This window comes from Stegostoma tigrinum, chromosome 1 (assembly GCF_030684315.1).
Source record: "Stegostoma tigrinum isolate sSteTig4 chromosome 1, sSteTig4.hap1, whole genome shotgun sequence".
NCBI lineage: Eukaryota > Metazoa > Chordata > Chondrichthyes > Orectolobiformes > Stegostomatidae > Stegostoma > Stegostoma tigrinum.
In genome coordinates, this window is record NC_081354.1 from 77,407,974 (window position 1) to 77,428,166 (window position 20,193).

The window sequence follows — 20,193 nt, forward strand, 5'->3', positions numbered from 1 at the left end:
ACTTTCTTCATTTGGATAATTCAGTGGGAGAAGTTGTTGGGCAGTAATGTCGCTGGACCGGTAATCCAGGGGCTTGAACTAATGCTGTGGGGTCATGTTTTTAAATACCATCACGACTGCTGATGGATTTTCAATTCAGTTGATGAATCCAGAATATTAAAAATAAAGTTATTCCTAGTATGAAACAATCATCAATTCTCACAAAGATCCACATGATTTACTAATGTCCTTTGTGGAAGGAAATCTGCCATCCTGACCCTGTCTGGATTACTTAACGATTTCTGATCCACTGCAACATAGTGGACTCATAATGGTCCTCCTTAAGTGTAGTGCCCAGAATTGGGCACAATACTCCAGTTTTATAATGGCTGACTGTTGACTTCTTTGCTTTGAAACTCTTGTGCCTTTATTTAGAAAGCCTAGTATTTCATGTGCCTTTTTAACTACTTGCTCAACCTGTCCTGCATCTTCAACAATTTAAACACACATATATTGTCACGTTTTAATAATCTTATAGTACATAAAAGAAATAGTAACAAGAGGCAAGGAGATATTGAGTTTTTTTTGAGCAACAAATTACTAGCAACATTATTCTGTGATAAAGGAGGCATGCAGCTGTGACAATGTATATTATTTCATGACATCATAGATAAAATTAACAAAATAATTGATAATAATAATAATGACGAAGTTAGAGCAAGAGAACCAAGTTTGTTTGGCTTATCCTTACAATGTTTTAGTCTTCCAATGGAAGATGCATTTAAAACCTCTTTCCGGTAGTGGGCAACATACCACATCAGTGTCATGGAAACAGACAAACTAGGCAGGCCCGTGTTCAGTCCTTATTTTGTGATATTAGCTGATCCCAGTCGGAGCACTGCAGTTGCCCATCAGGCATCTGGGCAAAGGATGTATTAAATCCTGATGGTATTTGAACTCTGCTAAAATCTGCTTGCATGTGAGCCTCAAATAATGGCTGGACTGAGAAACTGGCCTTTCCCATATATTGAATAGTTTGTTAATATTTGCTGGTTAAGCTGATTTGTGAATAGGCAGTTGGGCAATGTACTGGAGACTGCTCCTGGAAGCATGAGGCATCAGCAATGACAGTAGAGTTGGAAGAGGAGAGCAAAATGTTTCTATCAGTTTTGGCAAGTGGAGCTGAATTAGATAATGAACTATATTGGTACTGAATGGCAGAGCAGGCTCAAAGGGCCAAATGGCCTACTTGTGCTAACATTGCTTATGTTCTTTTTTCTGTGACTCTTTATACAAAATGTTTTGTTTCCGTTTGGTTTTCTCTTGGGCTCACACCTTCCGCTACTTTTTCTATCTTTACAGGCAGATGCGACCTTTATTTATCATAATTCATCTGATATAAAATGAAGATTGATGGAAAGAGCAACAGAAGAAAGCAAACTAGAAATTGCATTATTTAGCAGATTAAAACCCAACAGAATTAACTTCTTTTCATTTAATTTAGTGAAGCTATTTGATGGAGTAAGATGATATATCAGATTGCCATTGATGTTCAAATTGAATGACATACAGATCAAAAGGACAGATTGTTTTGATTATTTTAACTTTTGGTGATCAGAGCAGTGCCATTGGTGTTATTGAAGCAAACAGATCCACCCAAAGCCACAATGATCCAAATTGGACAAAATTCAAATGGTAGCGAATGTACCCAGAAAAACTCAGTTAGGCTTCAAATTCAGAATTCACTTCTTTGTGGCAGCTTCTAAATCTGCAAATTTTAAACATTATTTTACATGAATAAATTAAATCTGAAACCACTTTAATAAAATGAAGATTTTTTGTTGTTGATTTTTCATAATTTGTACCAAATATAAGACGAAATAAAAAGGCGATTTTGAAAAAAAAATGTTGCAGTTACATTGACAGCTCAGAAATGATAACTGATGTATTGTTTAATCTGCTCCAAATTGCAGTTCCATTCTTCCCCCATCTCCCCACCCCGCAACCAACCTAGAGTTTCTATTCTTAAACATCTCTTGGCAGCATGCTCAGTTTCATTTAAAACTTGCACAGAAGAAAACTGTCTCATATCTTCTTTCAACAAAATATGCAACAAATCAAGCAAAGAGATGCATTTGGTAAATGGCATCATTTAGTTAATGGTAACTCCCAGGATATTGATCATGAGTAATTCAGTACCATGCTATTACACATCAAGGGGAGATAGGTAGATTTTCTTTGGTTGGAGATAGTATTATGAAATATGCCTTTAAGAAATATTTGTTTCGTCATTTGTTTTTGGAAAGCAAATGTTGTAAACTTGGAGCTGAGGGGTCTGCCCTGAGCCCATCTAGCTTTGTTTTTTTTAAAAGTAGGAACGATAGAAGCAGCATTAAGAGGTGGGGTCAAGTTCCCCATAACTAGGATTTTAGTTTTAGCTTTCAGCTGTTGCTGTGTCTTGAAGCTGGATGTGGAAGCTGTTGTTCCTGTCTCTGTCACAGCTAAAAGCTGGGGGGTTCTCTTCCTGCTGCTAGAATTGCATGTGAGACAATCTATTTTACTGAATTTGCCTTTGCCTGTGGTGTGTTTATGGGATGTTATTATATTAGAAAGTTACCATTTTATCGTTAAATAATCTATAATTCTGTAAAGTTTGAGTTAATTTATTACATTTCTTATTTCTTTTGTCTCTAATTCAACTATAATGTAAGATTAAAGTGTGTTTTACTTCAAGTCCAGTAGTTAGACCAATCAAATTACATCCAGAACAGGACACCTTACACTTGCCTTTAAAAATAAGAAAAAGTTGGGGCCTGGGTTGCCTTCTTAATATATTACTTGTTTTGGAGGGTTTGGTCTGGTCCATAACAATAGTCATTGTTTGTCAGTTGTGTGGCCTGAATGCAACATGGTTCTCTTGTTTGGAAGAGGTGGTTGAGTGGGATTATCTGGTTTTCACAGGCTCCTTGCACCATTGGGCTTGACCCCCATCTCAGCCAGTCGAAGATGCTGGAGCACTTTTTATGAACACTTCCTCTCCAGCTTGGGTTTCCTGGGCAAAGAATTTCCGCACATCAGTGAGGATAGTGTTGAAGGCTATAGAGATAGTCAATGCATTGTGGCTACCTTCCATAATTCTGTAGATCCTGTAGTAACATCTGCAGACTGAAAGCTAGCAAATGGCACTCCACTATTTAAGGAAGTGAGTGAAAAAACTAGAAACTAAGATATTTTAGCTTTATTTCAGTAATAGGGAAAATGCTAGGATTCATTATAAAGGAAGAGCTAATTGGATAGTTTGATGATACTGATCTGATTATACTTAGGTATAGTCAACATAGTTTGTAAATTGTGTTTCAAAACCTTATTTGGGCTTTTTCAGGATATTACTATTGATAAACAGCATTCAATGGTTGTAGTAGACTTGGACTTTCAATAGATTTTTAGACCATAAAACCATAAGACATAGGAGTGGAAGTAAGGCCATTCGGCCCATCAAGTCCACTCCGCCATTTAAATCATGGCTGATGGGCATTTCAACACTGCTTCCCTGCACTCTCCCCGTAGCCCTTGATTCCTTTTGACATCAAGAATTTGTCGATCTCTGCCTTGAAGGCATCCAACGTCCCGGCCTCCACTGCACCCTGCGGCAATGAATTCCACAAGCCCACCACTCTCTGGCTCAAGAAATGTCGTCTCATTTCAGTTTTAAATTTACCCCCTCTAATTTTAAGGCTGTGCCCACGGGTCCTTTTTGATAAAGTCCCTCACAGCAGGTCAGTTAGCAAAATTAAACTGAGGCAGACTTCATGGGGTGAATGGTCTACTTCTGCTTTTATGTTTGATGATCTTAGAACACACAGGATATCAGGTAATGTGCTAGAATTGATTAATAGTTAACTATGAAGCAGAAAACAGAGTTAAAAGTGGGCCATTCTCTCATTGGCAAGCTACAACTAATGGTGTACCATAAGGATCAGGACTTGGGTTTCAGCTGGTCACAGTATCTATCACTAATTTGTGGATGATACAAAGCTAAGCCTAATACCTAGATGCAGCAAGCTATTAGGAATGCAAGCCTTTATCACGAGAGGAATTGAATACAGGAGAAATGAAGTCTTTTTTCAATTGGCTAGAAGCTTGGTTAGACTACACCTAGAATACGGCAGCTTTGGTCTCCTTACCTCAGCAAAGATATTATTGCCATTGAGCGTATCCAACAAAAGTTTACTAGGCTTGTTCCCAGAACGCAGGGACTGGCCTGTGAAGAGAGATTGGGCAAATTGGGTCTGTATTCTCAAGTGTTCTGAAAATGAGAAGGTATTCAATTTGAAACATACAAATTACTTAAAGGTCTACTCAAGGTAAATGCTGGTAACATGTTTCCTCAGTTATAGAACATAGAACACTGCAGTGCAGTACAGGCGCTTCGACCCTCCATGTTGCGCTGACCTGTGAAACCAATCTGAAGCCCATCTAACCTACTCTATTCCATTATCATCCATATGTTTATCCAATGACCATTTAAATGCCCTTAAAGTTGGTGAGTCTACTACTATTGCAGGCCAGGCATTTCATACCCTTACTACTCTCTGAGTAAAGAATCTACCTCTGACATCTGTTCTATATCTATCACCCCTCAATTTAAAGCAATATCCCCTCATGCTATCCATCACCATCGGATGAAGAAGGCTCTCACTGTCCACCATGTCTAATCCTCTGATCATCTTGAATCTCTCTATTAAGTCTCCTCTTAACCTTCTTCCCTCTAACGAAAACAGCCTCAGGTCCCTCAGACTTTCCTCATAAGACCTTCCCTCCATACCAGGCAACATCCTGGTAAATATCCTCTGCACCCTTTCCAATGCTTCCACATCCTCCCTATAATGCAGCGACCAGAACTCCAGAACTGCAGCTGCACCAGAGTTTTGTACAGCTGCAACATGACCTCATGGCTCTGAAACTCAACCCCTCTACCAATAAAACCTAACACACCGTATGCCTTCTTAACAACACTATCAACCTGGGTGGTAACTTTCAGGGATCTATGCACTTGGACACCAAGTGAATCACCTCACACTTTTCTGCATTAAACTCCAATTGCCACCTCTCAGCCTAGCTCTGCAGCTTATCTATGTCCCTCTGTAACCTGCAACATCCTTCTGCACTGTCCACAACTCCACTGACTTTAGTGTCATTCACAAATTTACTAACCCATCCTTCTATGCCCTCATCCAGGTCATTCATAAAAATGACAAACAGCAGTGGCCCCAAAACAGATCCTTGCGGTACACCACTAGTAACTGAACGCCAGGATGAACATTTCCCAAAAACCACCACCCTCTGTCTTCTTCCAGCTAGCCAATTTCTGATCCAAACCGCTAAATCACCCTCAATCCCATGCCTCTGTATTTTCTGCAATAGTTCTGGATGTGAGATTGCTCGCTGAGCTGGAAGGTTAGTTTTCAGACATTTCGTCACCATTCTAGGTAACATCATCAGTGAGCCTCCGACGAAGCGCTGGTGTTATGCCCCGCTTTCTATTTATCTGGTTAGGTTTCCTTGGGTTGGTGATGTCATTTCCTGCATTGGTGATATCATTTCCTGTTCTTTTTCTCAGGGGATGGTAGATTGGCTCCAAATCAATGTGTTTGTTCTTGGAGTTCCGGTTGGAATGCCATGCTTCTAGGAATTCTCGTGCATGTCTCTGTTTGGCTTGTCCTAGGATGATGTGTTGTCCCAATCAAAGTGGTGTCCTTCCTCATCTGTATGTAAGGATACGAGTGATAGTGGGTCATTTCGTTTAGTTGCTAGTTGATGTTCATGTATCTAGAAAGCTAGCCACCAGGATACATAAACATCAACTAGCCACTAAACGACATATGCATCATAATGGTCGGTATACCGGGTCTAATTCCATGCGTTTGTTGATGGGGTCCGTGGATGAATGCTAAGCCTCCAAGAATTCCCTGGCTGTCTGCTGTATGGCCTGTCCCATGATAGTAGTGTTGTCCCATTTGAAAGTGTTGTTTTTCTCGTTTGTGTACATTGAAACCAAGGACATCTGGTCGTGTCTTTTAGCTGCTAACTGGTGTTTGCAGATGCGGGTTGTAAATTGCCTGCCTGTCCCACATAGTGTTTTGTGCAATCTCCACATGGTATCTCGTAAACCATATTCATCCTGTCTGTGGTACCTATCGGGTCTTTAACCCTGGTCAGTTGCTGTCTTGGTGTAGCTGCCTGTTTGTGTGATGTCATGATTCCTAGCAGTCTGGGTAGTCTGGCTGTCAGTTCTGAGGTGTTTTTTATATATGGTTTGGTGGATATTATTTTGGGTTTTGGTGTGTCCTGGCTGTGTTGTCTGTTGGCTCGGCATCTGTGCATGAAGCTGCGGGGGTATCCATTCCTGGTAAAGACCTTGTAGAGGTGTTCTTGTGTACACAACACAACTAGAGGTTGACAGAGGTAATTCTGAGTTTGGCAATGCAATGTTAATTATTATTATATTATTATATAAAATTATATAATACTTGTCAAAAGAGACTGAAAGTCTGAATTATCAACAATTTGATCAAGGTGCAGGAAAATATCTCAAATGGTGCTGCCAGAAATGACTTTTGCGATACCTACTGATCATAGATAGAGGAAGACTCACAGCGGATAGCTAATGGTCACTTGTTTAACCTGTCACAGCATAGTTGGCACAGCCTGCACAGCTACCAGCTTCAGAATTTAACATGTACGTAGAGCTGATGCTGAAGTTACTGATAAGATGTTAATTGGCATTGTTTTATCAATCCAGCAATAATTCATCAATCCTGTCCGATAATCAGTCATGCAGTGTTCTTGGAACTACAGTACCAGCTAGAGTGGGAAAGGAAGAACTGGTTGAAATCTACAGGAGTGACATTGTCAAAAACCTGAGAGAGTATTTGAGCCAGTTCTCCTGGATAATCCCACTGTTGCCTTAACACTTAAATGTATTGGAGATGGTGCACAGTGAGAACAGAGAACTTATGACACCTTGCAGAATTAAGCTAAAGGATTGGTTGATGATGTTGAAAAAATAAATATCACTTGGTCTTGAGGAATTGGAAATCAAATAAATTCACTCATGGACTGTGATCATCTGCCATGTTTTGGTTTTTGCCCAGCAGGTCTTGGCTGTATACCTAGCCGACTTGGTTCACAGCATCAGAAATACACAGAAGAAATGGTAAAGTGTCTGGGAGCTGGACAATGTGGGTCAGAATGTATGCAACAGCAGACCAAAATGCACAGATGGCCTAGTGGTATTGTCACTGGACAATTAACCCAGAGACCCAGATAATGTTCTGGTGACCCGGGTTTGAATCCTGCCATGGCAGTTGGTGGAATTTGAGTTCAGTAAATATCTGGAATTGAAACCACAACTCATCCCCCACACCCCCTCCCTACAATGACAGCTAAAACAGAATCTCCCTAGTCCTCACATACCACTCCATCAACCTCCAGATCCAATGCATCATGATCTGCAATCCAACCCGACCACCAAAGATATTTTTCCCTCCCCACCCTTATCTGCTTTCCGGAGGGAACCACTCTCTCTGTGATGCCCCGCCACCCCGGCACTTTTCCCTGCAACCTCAGGAAGTGCTACACCTTCCCCCCTCACCTCCATCCCAGGCTCCAAGATGACTTTCCACATCAAGCAGATGTTCACCTGCACATCTGCCAATGTGGTATACTGTATCCGCTGTTCCTGTTGTGGCCTCCTCTACATCGGGAAGACCAAGCGGAGGCTTGGGGACCACTTTGCAGAACACCTATGCTCGGTTCACAGTAAACAACTGCACCTCCCAGTTGTGAACCATTTCAACTCCCCCTCCATTCCTCAGAGGACATGTCCATCCTGGGCCTCCTGCAGTGCCACAACGATACCACCCGAAGGTTGCAGGAATAGCAACTCATATTCCGCTTGGGAACCCTGCAGCCCAATGGCGTCAATGCGGACTTCACAAGCTTCAAAATCTCCCCTCCCCCTACTGCATCCCAAAACCAGCCCAGCTCGACCCACCTCCCTAACCTGTTCCTCCTCTCACCTATCCCCTCCTCTGACCTCAAGCCCCACCCCCATCTCCTACCTACTAACCTCATCCTGCCTCCTTGACCTGTCCGTCCTCCCTGGACTGATCTATCTCGTCCCTACCTCCCTACATCCACTCACCTTTACTGGCTCCATCCCCGCTTCTTCGATCTGTCTGTCTCCTCTCCACCTATCTTCTCCTCCATCCATCTTCTACCCAACTCCCCCTCTCTCCCTATTTATTTCAGAACACCCTACCCATCCCTTATTTCTGAAGAAAGGTCTAGACCCGAAACGTCAGCCTTCCTGCTCCTCTGCTGCTTGGCCTGCTGTGTTCATCCAGCTCTACACTGTGTTATCTCTACCGTATAACTAAGTACCTTTACAACAGTTAGCTCAATACTTGGCCAGTACCCATGGATGGCAGTGCACAAGGAGAAGGTGAAGGGGTTGAATCAGTTTCAGTTATTTAAGGGTTAAATTTTCAGTCATATCGTAAAAGCAAATAAAAACCACAAATGGGCAAGGAACTGCTCTATCAGCAAGGTAGAGCAGGCTTTGAATAAAATACAAATATTTCCCATAAAAACAATGTGGGAAAACTGTAGGCAGTGCAGTACACATTTGTATAAAACTTGGAGTTGTTTGTAACCCATCAAGGTTAGGTTTACACTTCATGGTGATAAGATTGGCTCTCCCTATGAATGGATGAAATAAATGACCATCAACTTGATTGCCTGGAGTTCTCTTATCCATTCGTCAACCGGGCTTTCCTTTGAATGAAGGTTTCAGACCAAAATATCCTTAAAGGCTATATCTATCCTGGAGACATCTTTTCTCCCATTTTTTTTCCACATCGATAGAGTTTACAACAACACTTCTGAATGTGGGGTTCCAACCCCATTGCTCCTGAAGTACCTCACTCATTACAAAATTACAGAATCATCCCAAAGCACCAAATATATTTTTTGCAAAAAATTTAGTTATATCATTAACCATGTACACTCAGTCTTATTTTTGTTCTGTTTATTTGATACAAATTCTTTCGGCGTTGCTAAGGAACAATTTTTTTAAGGAGGAGATATCGCCAACATGCACACTCTTTGCCACGCTCAATGTTCAGCCTGCTTCCATTATACAGGCTATCGCAGTCTGGTGTCAAGGTTGGCCGAGTTTGAATTGAATTAGTACATGAGTGCCACTGAGGTTGGCTAGTTTTTACTGGCGCTGATGGGTCTAATGCTGTCAACAGGCATTTCAGCCCTCAGTCTCCTTTTGAATCCAACTATAGACTTTGTGCCCCTTTGATAACATGATTAACTGATGGTGATGATGTGAGCCTTGGGACACAATGGCAATTAGTGGTCCACTGGAGCGTTGTTGCTTGGTGATTCTGACATGGAAGGTAAAATACAATGCCCTGTATAGTGTAACCTTTGGGGTTCAGCATTAAATGGATTTTAAATTGTCTACACAATCTGCACAGGGACTCACAAACCCTGATTTCCTGCTTTAGTGAAGCAAATGACTGTGTAAGGCAGATGTTAACCCACCAAATAAGATGTAGACACAGAAGCAAGCTGTTCAGCCCATTCATTCTGTTCTGCCATTCAATGAGATCATGGCTGATCTGATCATCTTCATCTCCACTTTGCAGCCTTTTCCTTATAACTTTTGATTGTCTTACTGATTTAAAAATCTGTCTGTCTCAGCCTTGAACATGCTAAATGACCCAGATTCTAAAGCTCTTTTCAGTAAAGAATTCCACAGATTCACCACCCTCAGAGAGAAAAATAATTCCTTTTCATCTGTCTTAAATGGGCAATCCTTTATTCTGCAATGTTGCCCTCTGCACCTAGACTCTCCCACAAAGGGAAACAACCTTTCTGCATCCGCCCTGTCAAAGGTCCTTAAGTGTTTCAATAAAGCCACCTCTTGTTCTTTTAAGATCCAATAAAATAATGCACGAACTATTAATCCAGAACTAACTGGGGTTAGGGGTGGGTTTGGGAAGAGGAGAAGGTGCCAGCTTCATCAAGAAAAAAACATACAATATACTATTGGGTAACGCCTCAATGTATACCAGTAATTGACTGCACATGGTTGGCAGCACAGTTTAGCTCTCTAGTCAACTGCTCATTGTACAGCAGCATACTAAGAACTCCTGTGGTGCAGTGATAGTATCCTTATTTTTGACCCAGGTTCAAGCCCCATTGACTCCAGATATGTGTATTGACATCTCTTAACCAGTTAATTAGAAATATCCACAACAGCACGGCACTGACCTTCTTCCTATATTGCATCGATACACGAACAATTTGAGTCCTCTTGTTGAAGATCATTCCATTGCACTTAACACTTTGGAGAATGTAAATGTTTTGCAGCTAGGAATATGCAAGTCTATTAATGTAGAAAACAGGAGTAGGAGCAGACAATTCAACCCTCCAAGCCTGCTTTCACCATTCATTACAATCAGAGGCTGATCATGCAACTCAGTAGCCTGCTTTTCCCCCCATATCCTTTGACTCCATTAGCTCTAAGTACCATAGCCAAGTTCTTGAAATCATACCATGTCTTGCCCTCAACTGATCTCTGTGGTAACAAATTCTACATACCACTTTCAGGGTGAAGAAATTTCTTCTCATTTCAGTCCTAAATGGTTTACTCTGTAACCTTAGACTGTGAGTGGATTCCCTGCCTGAGGAACATCCTTCTTGCATCTACCTTGTCAGATTTTTATAGGTTTCTATGAGATACCTCTGATCCTTCTGAACTCCAATGAATATAATCCTCATGGTTTCAGCTTCTTCTCATCTCTCAGTCCTGACATCCGAGGAATCAGTCTGCTAAACATTCAGTGTGCTCCCCTTATAACAAGAACATCCTTACTCAGATAAAGAGAGCAAAACTGCACACAATATTCCAGGTGTGGTCTCAACAAGGCCCTTTATTATGGATAGTTTGTGACTATATGTGCTGTTGCCAATCTTTATCTCTTCACATACGTACAGAAACTTTTAGTCAGTTTATATATCTGTTTCTGAACTCTGTTGGAAGTACGGAGATTTGATCAAAGCTAAATTTAGTGAAGCTGTCAGAAATTATGCAACAAGAGCTGAATTTGCTGGTGAAACTCAGCAGGTCTGGCAGTATCTGTGGAAAGAAAGCAGAGTTAACAATTCAAATCCAGTGACTCGTCATCAGAACTGATAGCAGCTCGGCAAAAGAATTGGCATTTATGCTGAGATGAGGTTGGGGGAGGGGGGATATGTGGAGATGAAGCTCAGGTAGAGAGAGAGACAGATTTGAAAGGAGCAGATCAATGAGGAATTCTGGAAGTTGTGGAATGTCACTGGTGAACTCAAAAGGTTCCATGGCACTCTTGGCACCAGAAATGATTCTCCAGATCTCTGAAGAGGGGGTCCCGACCCGAAACGTCAACTTTCCTATTCCTCTGATGCTGCCTGGCCATGTGTTCGTCCAGCTCCGCACTGTGTTATCTTATAAAATAATGCATTTTGGTATGGTCTTGTTTCAAAGCTCATCTATCCAGGATAGCATAAATTCATTTACATAAATTAGGATGAAATATCAATGAGGAGAAACAAGATCTATTGAAGATTAGGAGAGAAAAGGGGATCTGGTCCCACTGGATTAGAAACAAAGATTAACAGATAAAGCAAGAAAGGACCAATCAGAGGTCCTAAATGAAACATAATTTATGTACCTCAGAAGTAAGGGTTGACATCAGAGCTCAAGTTCCTTGAGTGACTCAAGAAATTCAGAGTACAATGCAAATAAAAGGATATTTACAATAAATGAGAAGATAATGTTATGAAAATCATGATGAACACAATAGATACAGGTAAAATCTAACTACAGAGCAAAGAAAGATTAAACAAAAAGATTAGCAAGTAATAGCCGAAGGCTAAAAGGATAGTCAATGACACATCAGCCAATTGCTGACTAGAAGGAAACCTTTTGGAGGCAGAGGCTACAGCACAGGTATTTACTGACATAGAGTCAATGAAATATACAGCACTGAAACAGGCCCTTCAGTCCAACTCGTTCATGCCAACCAGATACCCTAAGTAAATCTAATCCCATTTGCTAGCATTTGGATCATATCCCTCTAAGCCCTTCCTATTCGTTTTACGTTGTAATTGTCCTAGCCTCCACCACTTCTTCTGGCAGCTCATTCCACACATGCACTACCCTCTGCATGTCAAAACTGGTCTCTTTCCAATCTTTCCCTCTCACCTAAAACCTATGCCCCTCTAGTTTTGGGCTCCCGCTACCCTGGGGAAAGACCTTGCCTATTTACCCTATCCATGCCCCTCATGATTTTACTCACCTCTATAAGATCACTCCAGCTTCCAACGCTCCAGGGAAAATTGCCCCAGCCTATTCAGCCTCTCTCTATATCTCAAACCCTCTAACCTAGGCAACATCCTTGTAAATCCCTTTTGAATCCTTTCAAGTTTCACACCATCTTTCATGTAGCAGGGAGACCAGAACTGCACGCAATATTCCAATAATGTATCATTTTCTGACGAGTACTTGCATGTGTGCCTTATCCCACTGAACCTTCCTGTCTCTTAATACATCTATGAAAACCATTAGTGTTGTCCTTGATATCCCTCACTTTCTTTTTCCATATTTCCTTATGGCACTCTTTACCACTTCCTTTGCTGTCCTTTTTTTCAATCCAAATCGACAAGATCACTACAATTTTTTGCCTCTGAGGAGTTCTTTTTCTGTCCTGTTCCTCACTTCCCTGTTGACTATGCTAGTATAATCATACAGCTGGTGTTTGGCTAGGTCAGCTGGCTGGATGGTTGGTTTGCAATGTACAATGATGCCGACTGCATGGGCTCAATTTCTGAACTGGTTGAGGTTACTATGAAGGACTCTCATTCTCAACCTCTCCCCTCACCTGAGGTGTGGTGACCCTTAGGTGAAACCACCACCAGTCATCTCTGTCTCAAAAGAAACCAGTCCAACAGTCCCCTTAGGACTACAGCAACTTTACTGTTTTTTAGAACATAGAACATAGAACATAGAACAGTACAGCACAGAACAGGCCCTTCAGCCCACAATGTTGTGCCGACCATTGATCCTCATGGATGCACCCTCAAATTTCTGTGACCATATGCATGTCCAGCAGTCTCTTAAATGACCCCAATGACCTTGCTTCCACAACTGCTGCTGGCAACGCATTCCATGCTCTCACAACTCTCTGCGTAAAGAACCTGCCTCTGACATCCCCTCTATACTTTCCACCAACCAGCTTAAAACTATGACCCCTCGTGCTAGCCATTTCTGCCCTGGGAAATAGTCTCTGGCTATCGACTCTATCTATGCCTCTCATTATCTTGTATACCTCAATTAGGTCCCCTCTCCTCCTCCTTTTCTCCAATGAAAAGAGACCGAGCTCAGTCAACCTCTCTTCATAAGATAAGCCCTCCAGTCCAGGCAGCATCCTGGTAAACCTCCTCTGAACCCTCTCCAAAGCATCCACATCTTTCCTATAATAGGGCGCCCAGAACTGGACGCAGTATTCCAAGTGCGGTCTAACCAAAGTTTTATAGAGCTGCAACAAGATCTCACGACTCTTAAACTCAATCCCCCTGTTAATGAAAGCCAAAACACCATATGCTTTCTTAACAACCCTGTCCACTTGGGTGGCCATTTTAAGGGATCTATGTATCTGCACACCAAGATCCCTCTGTTCCTCCACGCTGCCAAGAATCCTATCCTTAATCCTGTACTCAGCTTTCAAATTCGACCTTCCAAAATGCATCACCTCGCATTTATCCAGGTTGAACTCCATCTGCCACCTCTCAGCCCATCTCTGCATCCTTCTTTTATAATTGTACATACATTCTTTTCCTGTAATTGACTCGAGTGCAACTCGAGTTGCACTAAATACTTTTTATGAAAATCTCTCAATGATTTCACTGTCAATTTCTATCTTAACCCTCCTGAGCGAGCCTTATCCAGGTGTAACAGCTTGATTCATGACTCCTACCACTCACTCTCAAATGTAATACCAAACTCCTTCACATTTCATTCACTGTTTTCTTACTGTTGGATTAAATAAATTCAGATTCATTATGAAATTTAAGATGGGCTGCTCTCTTAGAGGTAACCCAAAAGCTTGAGCAAAGATAACAAGGTGTGGAGCTGGATGAACACAGCAGCCCAAGCAGCATCTTAGGAGCAGGAAAGCTGATGTTTCGGGCCTTGACCCTTCATCAGACCCTTCCATTTCCGATGAACGGTCTAGGCCCGAAACGTCAGCTTTCTTGCTCCAAAGATGCTGCTTGGGCTGCTGTGTTCATCCAGCTCCACACCTTGTTATCTCAGATTCTCCAGCATCGGCAGTTCCAAGATAGCTTGAGCAAAGAGATAGGTCATCAATTCAATCCAAGTGATATAAAGAGTCAGCTGAGCATAGTGCATACAGCAAGCATTATGGTTATAACATAGTGCATACAGCAAGCATTATGGTTATAACATGACAGCTGCAGTGCTCCAGACTAACTGCACCCTTAACCAAACAGTTCCAATATAGCCACAACATTGGCATCCACCCAACAATACAGATAATGGTCCAGATTAGGACATATCCAATCCAGTCAATTACTGTCCTTTCAGTCTTCCCTCAAACGTTAGCAAGGTGACTGATCAATTGTGTATCTAGCACAGACTAATAGTTCGCTCAGCAAAGCTAATTTTTTTAAGTTCCAGTAGGATTGCTCAGAGCTGATTACAGTTTTGCACCAACTATGAACAAAAATGCTGAATTTCAGAGGTAAATTTAGACTGATAACAACAAGGCAGCATTTTGCAGAATGTGGTACCGAGGAGCCCTTGTAAAACTGATTTCCGTTAGAATCAGGGGAAGCCACTCGACTATTTGAGGTCATACCCCAGCACAAGCAAAGATGGATGTACTTGCTGAAGACTGATTATTTCATCTGCAAATACATCCCTGAAGAATTCCTTAGGACAGTACCCTTGGCCCAGTTAGCCTCATGCAAAATTTGACATCCTTTACCAAAATGCTCTTAAAACTGAGATGAAGCAATTGTTCCAAAACAATTCTGCTGGAAGGTCACAGACTTGGAACTTTATTTTTTCTCTCCATGGATGCTGCCTCGTCTGCTGAGTATTTTTGTTTTCTTTTGGAATAATTGTTATCCTATTTGACATACATTACTATTCAAAGCAATGACTTTTAAAAAATGTTTCCTTAGCATTTTCAATTAACTTACTTCTGCTTTCACTTTGTCTTTTTTAAAATCTAAGTTTATGCTTTTTTTCTGTTGCTGGCAAGAGATCTAGGCCACGTTCATGTATCTTGCACTATTGCACCATCCTCACACATTGAATCATAGTGGAAGCAGGTCATTTGGCCCATCAAGTCCCTGCAATCCTTCTAAAGAGTAGTCTACCCAGACCAATCTCTCTCTACAACTCTGAATGCCCCATGACTAACCCACCTAGCCTGCACATCCCTGGGCACTGCAGGCAATTTACCATGACCAATCACCTAAACTGCACATCTTTGGACTGTGGGAGGAAAACAGAGCACCCGGAGGAAACCCACACAGACAAATTGAATGTACTGCAAGTTTATAAATACAAATCTTCCAGTTTAGTTCCACTGCATGATGTCCAGTATTCACCTGACATGAGTCCAAATGTTCTCCTTATTGATGTTCTTAACTCAGCAAGGAAGAGTTTTATCCTTGTTATAAACTTGAGTTTTCTTGTTGTTAACACATTGCTAATCCTTACCAAATTAGTTCTGGTTGTCTCTTTTGTTCTTCTAACCTCTGCATCACATCTCCCATCTTATTTATTATTTATCCTAAACAGACAAACTTATTAAAAACCAAAAGAACTGCGGATGCTGTAAATCAGGAACAAAAACAAAATTGTTGGAAAAGCTCAACAGGTCTGGCAGCCTCTGTGAAGGAAGTGAGAAACTTATTGATTTGTTCCAACTTGGCAGCTTCCACTTTAATCTTTATGTTAGTTTCTTCTCATTTATTTGGTTTAATGGCTATTGCTTTTGTCTTTTTGGTATTCATAAATCCAGGTTCTAAGCTTCTAGATTTTACATGATCTATGACATTTTGTAAAGCTTCTTCTGATTCTACAAACGGTGCTGAGTCATCAGCAGACAGTAAGTGTGCTGTGCTCTTGTCTCTCTTTTTTACCCCAGAGGTCCAACTAATTCTCCAGGTATTAATTGCTGCAACAGTGCACAGCTTCGTCTTACTTCCCTCTTCACAAGTCTGATTGTCCCTTTTTAGCCTGATGCTCATGATTCGTATTTTGTGTAGATTCTGGATAAGTTTCACATCTTTACTGTCAACGTTACATATCAGTAAACACGCCTTTGGCGATAAACACAATCAATTTAGTTTTAATAGTCTATGAAACATAGGTAAATGTTTTTGTTTTACTTCTATATATTCATGCTCTTAGATTAAACATTCTTTCTCTTATTTCTTCTCCAGGTGTTAGCTCAGTTTGTTTCACCAATTTCTATTTCACTGACATCAACTTGTCTTCCTCATTACTATTAAAAATGTCTATATTTTTCAAACAACATCCATTTCCTGTCAAGAAATAGATACTCTGCAAAAACAATAATAATGTGGCATAGTGCTTTCCTTCTTCAAGGCCACCAAGTATCTGGATTAAGTTAATTTTTAATTCCAATTCACATAAATAACCAAAGATGATAGATAATGTAATAAATGGCATTCAAGAGTTCTGCGAGTTGAATGATAATTAAAACTGAAAAATGAAAAATTAGACCAAAAGACATCGGAACTGAAAAGTAAGCTGTTCAGCCAATCGAATCTGCTTCACCAAACATCAAGATCTGACAATCTTCAACTCCACTTTCCTGCCTTATCCCAATTACAATGGGAAATCTGTCCATCTCAGTCTTGCATATACTTTATAACCCAGCCTTGACAGTTGTCTACAGTAAGGAATTCCACAGGTTCACTTCCCTCTAAGAGAAAAAAAATTCACATCTGTCTTAATTGGGTGATCCTTTACTCTGAAATCATGTGTTTTGTTCCTATGCTCTCCTTCAAATCTAAACTGTCAAGCTTCATAAGAATTTTAAATGTTTCAATCAGGTCACTTCTCATTCTTTTAACCTCCAATTTCCTATGAACTATTCATAAAATTATGAATGTCTTTTAAATTTTATTTTTCTACTTTTATACTAAGACAGCCGTACTGCTGAACTTTCTAACGTTTTTCTTTTTTTACTTCTGTAACTACTTGTACCTCGGTACCGTGTACTTAAGATGGTGCAATGTGTGGTGACATTGCACACTTTTCACGGTGCTCATCTATCCTGTACTTGAGCACATGTGACAATAAAACCTAAATCTAAAATGCAATTAATAGAATTGAGTTAACATGGGATGATTCATAAAATGCCTATTAATAGTTATAATTATATTAATATTTGTGATGTCCACACAACACTTAGGAATTAGGAAATGATCAACAGGAACTGGGGCATTTATATTTTGCTGCTGAAACGAGTTAGAATATTTTGACACTCCACCATACCCAAACAATATATACTCGCCTAGACTAAAGGAGGAAGTAAATATACAGGAGATAAATTGGAAGATATTAACATGGCTTTTGCTTACAGTCTTAGGGGGTGGTGGTTAAACCATACATAGACATATTAATGCTTTAAACTATATAAAGGTCATTATTTTAAAATAGGCCAATTGAACTGTGCTGCAGTGAATAATCAGGAATCAATAAGAAGCAATTTTTTTTTACAGATCAGCTGGCACAGAAACAGTGGACAAAGTCAAGTCTCCTTGTTTTTGTTTGGTTTGTTACAGCACCATCTATTGGCTACTGTGAAACAAAACAGTGTTTAAGAAAAAAAAACCATGACCCTATTTTGGCCGACCCACTACTTAGGGACTTGTTAAGTCCCTGCATTATAAAGGCTTTACCTGATTTTTAAGACCTACCTAAACATTCCTCAGACTATAGACTTGTCTTTCATGAACTTGAATTAAAAAAACATGATTATTGAGTTAACGTGTAAAAATACTTTTTTCTGAAGGGTCCAGACCCGAAATGTCAGCATTCCTGCTCCTCTGATGTTGCCCGACCAGCTGTGTTCATCCAGCTCTACACCTTGTTATTTCAGGTTGTAATGGTGTTCAGTCGTAACATGAAAGAAATAAGCTATCTCCAGGACAAATTGTATGCAATTTTCATAGCGGGGGTTAGTATATTTAAAGCAACAGGAGAATTTCAACATTACTAGCTTTTAGATTTAAACTGAAGTAAAACAATTCAGTGCATGTATGCGCGAATGCAGCCCAAAGGTGTAAAATATCTATGTATTTACGACAAGGAAATAGGGCTTAATTAAAACGGAGACCAAGAGCAGGAAACCTTGCTACAACACCAGTGAAAAACTAATAGGCAAAATTAAAGCAGAATATGTACCAAAAGCTCCCTACCTGATAAGCAACTATTTCCACTTTCTCCTAGAAGCTAGGGCTCTGCCATCCAACCAGGATTTACAAACTTCTTGACAGTATATAACTAGCTGTATCTCTGTTCAGAATGGCAACAATACCCCACAACGGTACCCCACCCCATTAATTTCAAATTAGCTTCTGTACTTTAAGAAACTGACAACGAAAGGTCACTTGACATCTTCTGTGGATTGAAACATCAGTCCCCAGAGTGAACATGAGCAATCTTGCAGGCTGATCACGATTTGAAGACTTTTCCTGAAGGGCATCCAGAAGGATAATCTCAAATTGAGAGGGACATTCAGATATAAAGACCCTGGCTATCTCAAATATTCATCTTAATCAAAAAGGAAAAGACGGTGCACGGCGGTTTAGAAATTGAAGTTGGACAAGGCCCTGAAAGAATACAAAGAAAGTAGGAAAGAACTTAAACAAAAAATTAGTAAGGCTAAAAGGAGCCATGAAATGTCCTTGGCAAACTGGATTAAAGAAAATCCTAAGGCATTTTATCCATCTATAAGGAGCAAGAGAGGTAGCTAGGGACAGGATAGGTCCACTCAAGGCCAAAGGAGGGAATTTAAACATGGAACCAGAGGAAATGGGTGAGATCCACCGTGAATACTTTCCATCAGTATTCTTAAAGAAGGACATAGCGGATGGTGAGGGGTATGTTGATGTTCTGGGGCATATCAATATAAGAGGGTGTTGGGTATCTTAAAAGGCATTAAGGTAGACCCAATTCCTTCTGGGATTTTTCCTGGAATGCTGAAGAAAGCAGGTGAGGACATTGCTGGGGCCTGTATGAAATCTTTCATCACATGAGAGGTCCCAGAGGGCTGGAGAATAACTAAAGTTGTTCATGAAGGAAGAGGGATAATCCAGGAAATTACAGGCCAGGGAATCTTATGTCAGTTGTAGGGAAATTATTGGAAAAGATTCTTAGGAATAGTATTTACTCACATTTGGCAAAACATGGCCTTATCAGCAATAGGCAGCACGGTTTTGTGTAAGGAAGGCTGTGCCTGCCAAACTTAATTGAGGCTTTTGAAGAAGTGATAAAAGGATTGATGAGGGCAGGGCAGTAGATGTTGTCTACATGGACCTTAGCAAGGTCCCTCATGGCAGACTGATACAAAAGGTAAGATCACTTGGGATCCACGCTGAACTGATAAGACTGGTGCCAAACCAGCTTGGTCGTAGAAGACAGCGTAGTGGTGGAAAGGTGTTTTTCTGACTAGAGATCTGTTACCAGTGGTATTTTGCAGGGATCAACACTGGAACCTCTGTGTTTATATTATTTGTAAATGTATGGAGGAAAACGTAAATGACCTGATGAGTAATTTTGCAGACTACACAAAGATTGGGGGAACTGTGGATGATGAAGAGGGTTTCCAGAAGATGCAACTGAATAAAGACAGACTGGAGACTTGGATGAAGAAATGGTAGATTGGAGTTCAATCCAGACAAATGCAAGGTGATGCATTTTTGGAAGATCTAATGCAGGAGGGAAGTATACAGTAAATGACAGAAACCTTAACTGCATCGACACAGAGGAATCTTGGTGTACAGTACAGTCCACAGTTCTAAAAA

At 40.7% G+C, this 20,193-nt stretch overlaps 1 protein-coding gene across 6 annotated transcripts in view; it reads left to right on the forward strand.

The window, feature by feature from the left end:
* The window catches only part of LOC132209761 (placenta-specific gene 8 protein-like), a 75,135-nt gene that overhangs the window by 43,215 nt on the left and 11,727 nt on the right, over window positions 1–20,193 (forward strand). For 5 of the 6 annotated variants that reach the window (XM_059646504.1, XM_059646485.1, XM_059646490.1 and 2 more), the window contains exon 5: window positions 1,342–1,866. The exons of the other annotated variant lie outside the window; for it this stretch is intronic. The gene's annotated coding sequence lies outside the window, so the exon portion shown is untranslated. Of the gene's footprint in view, window positions 1–1,341; window positions 1,867–20,193 lie in introns of those variants that run through there. 6 annotated transcript variants of the gene reach the window in all.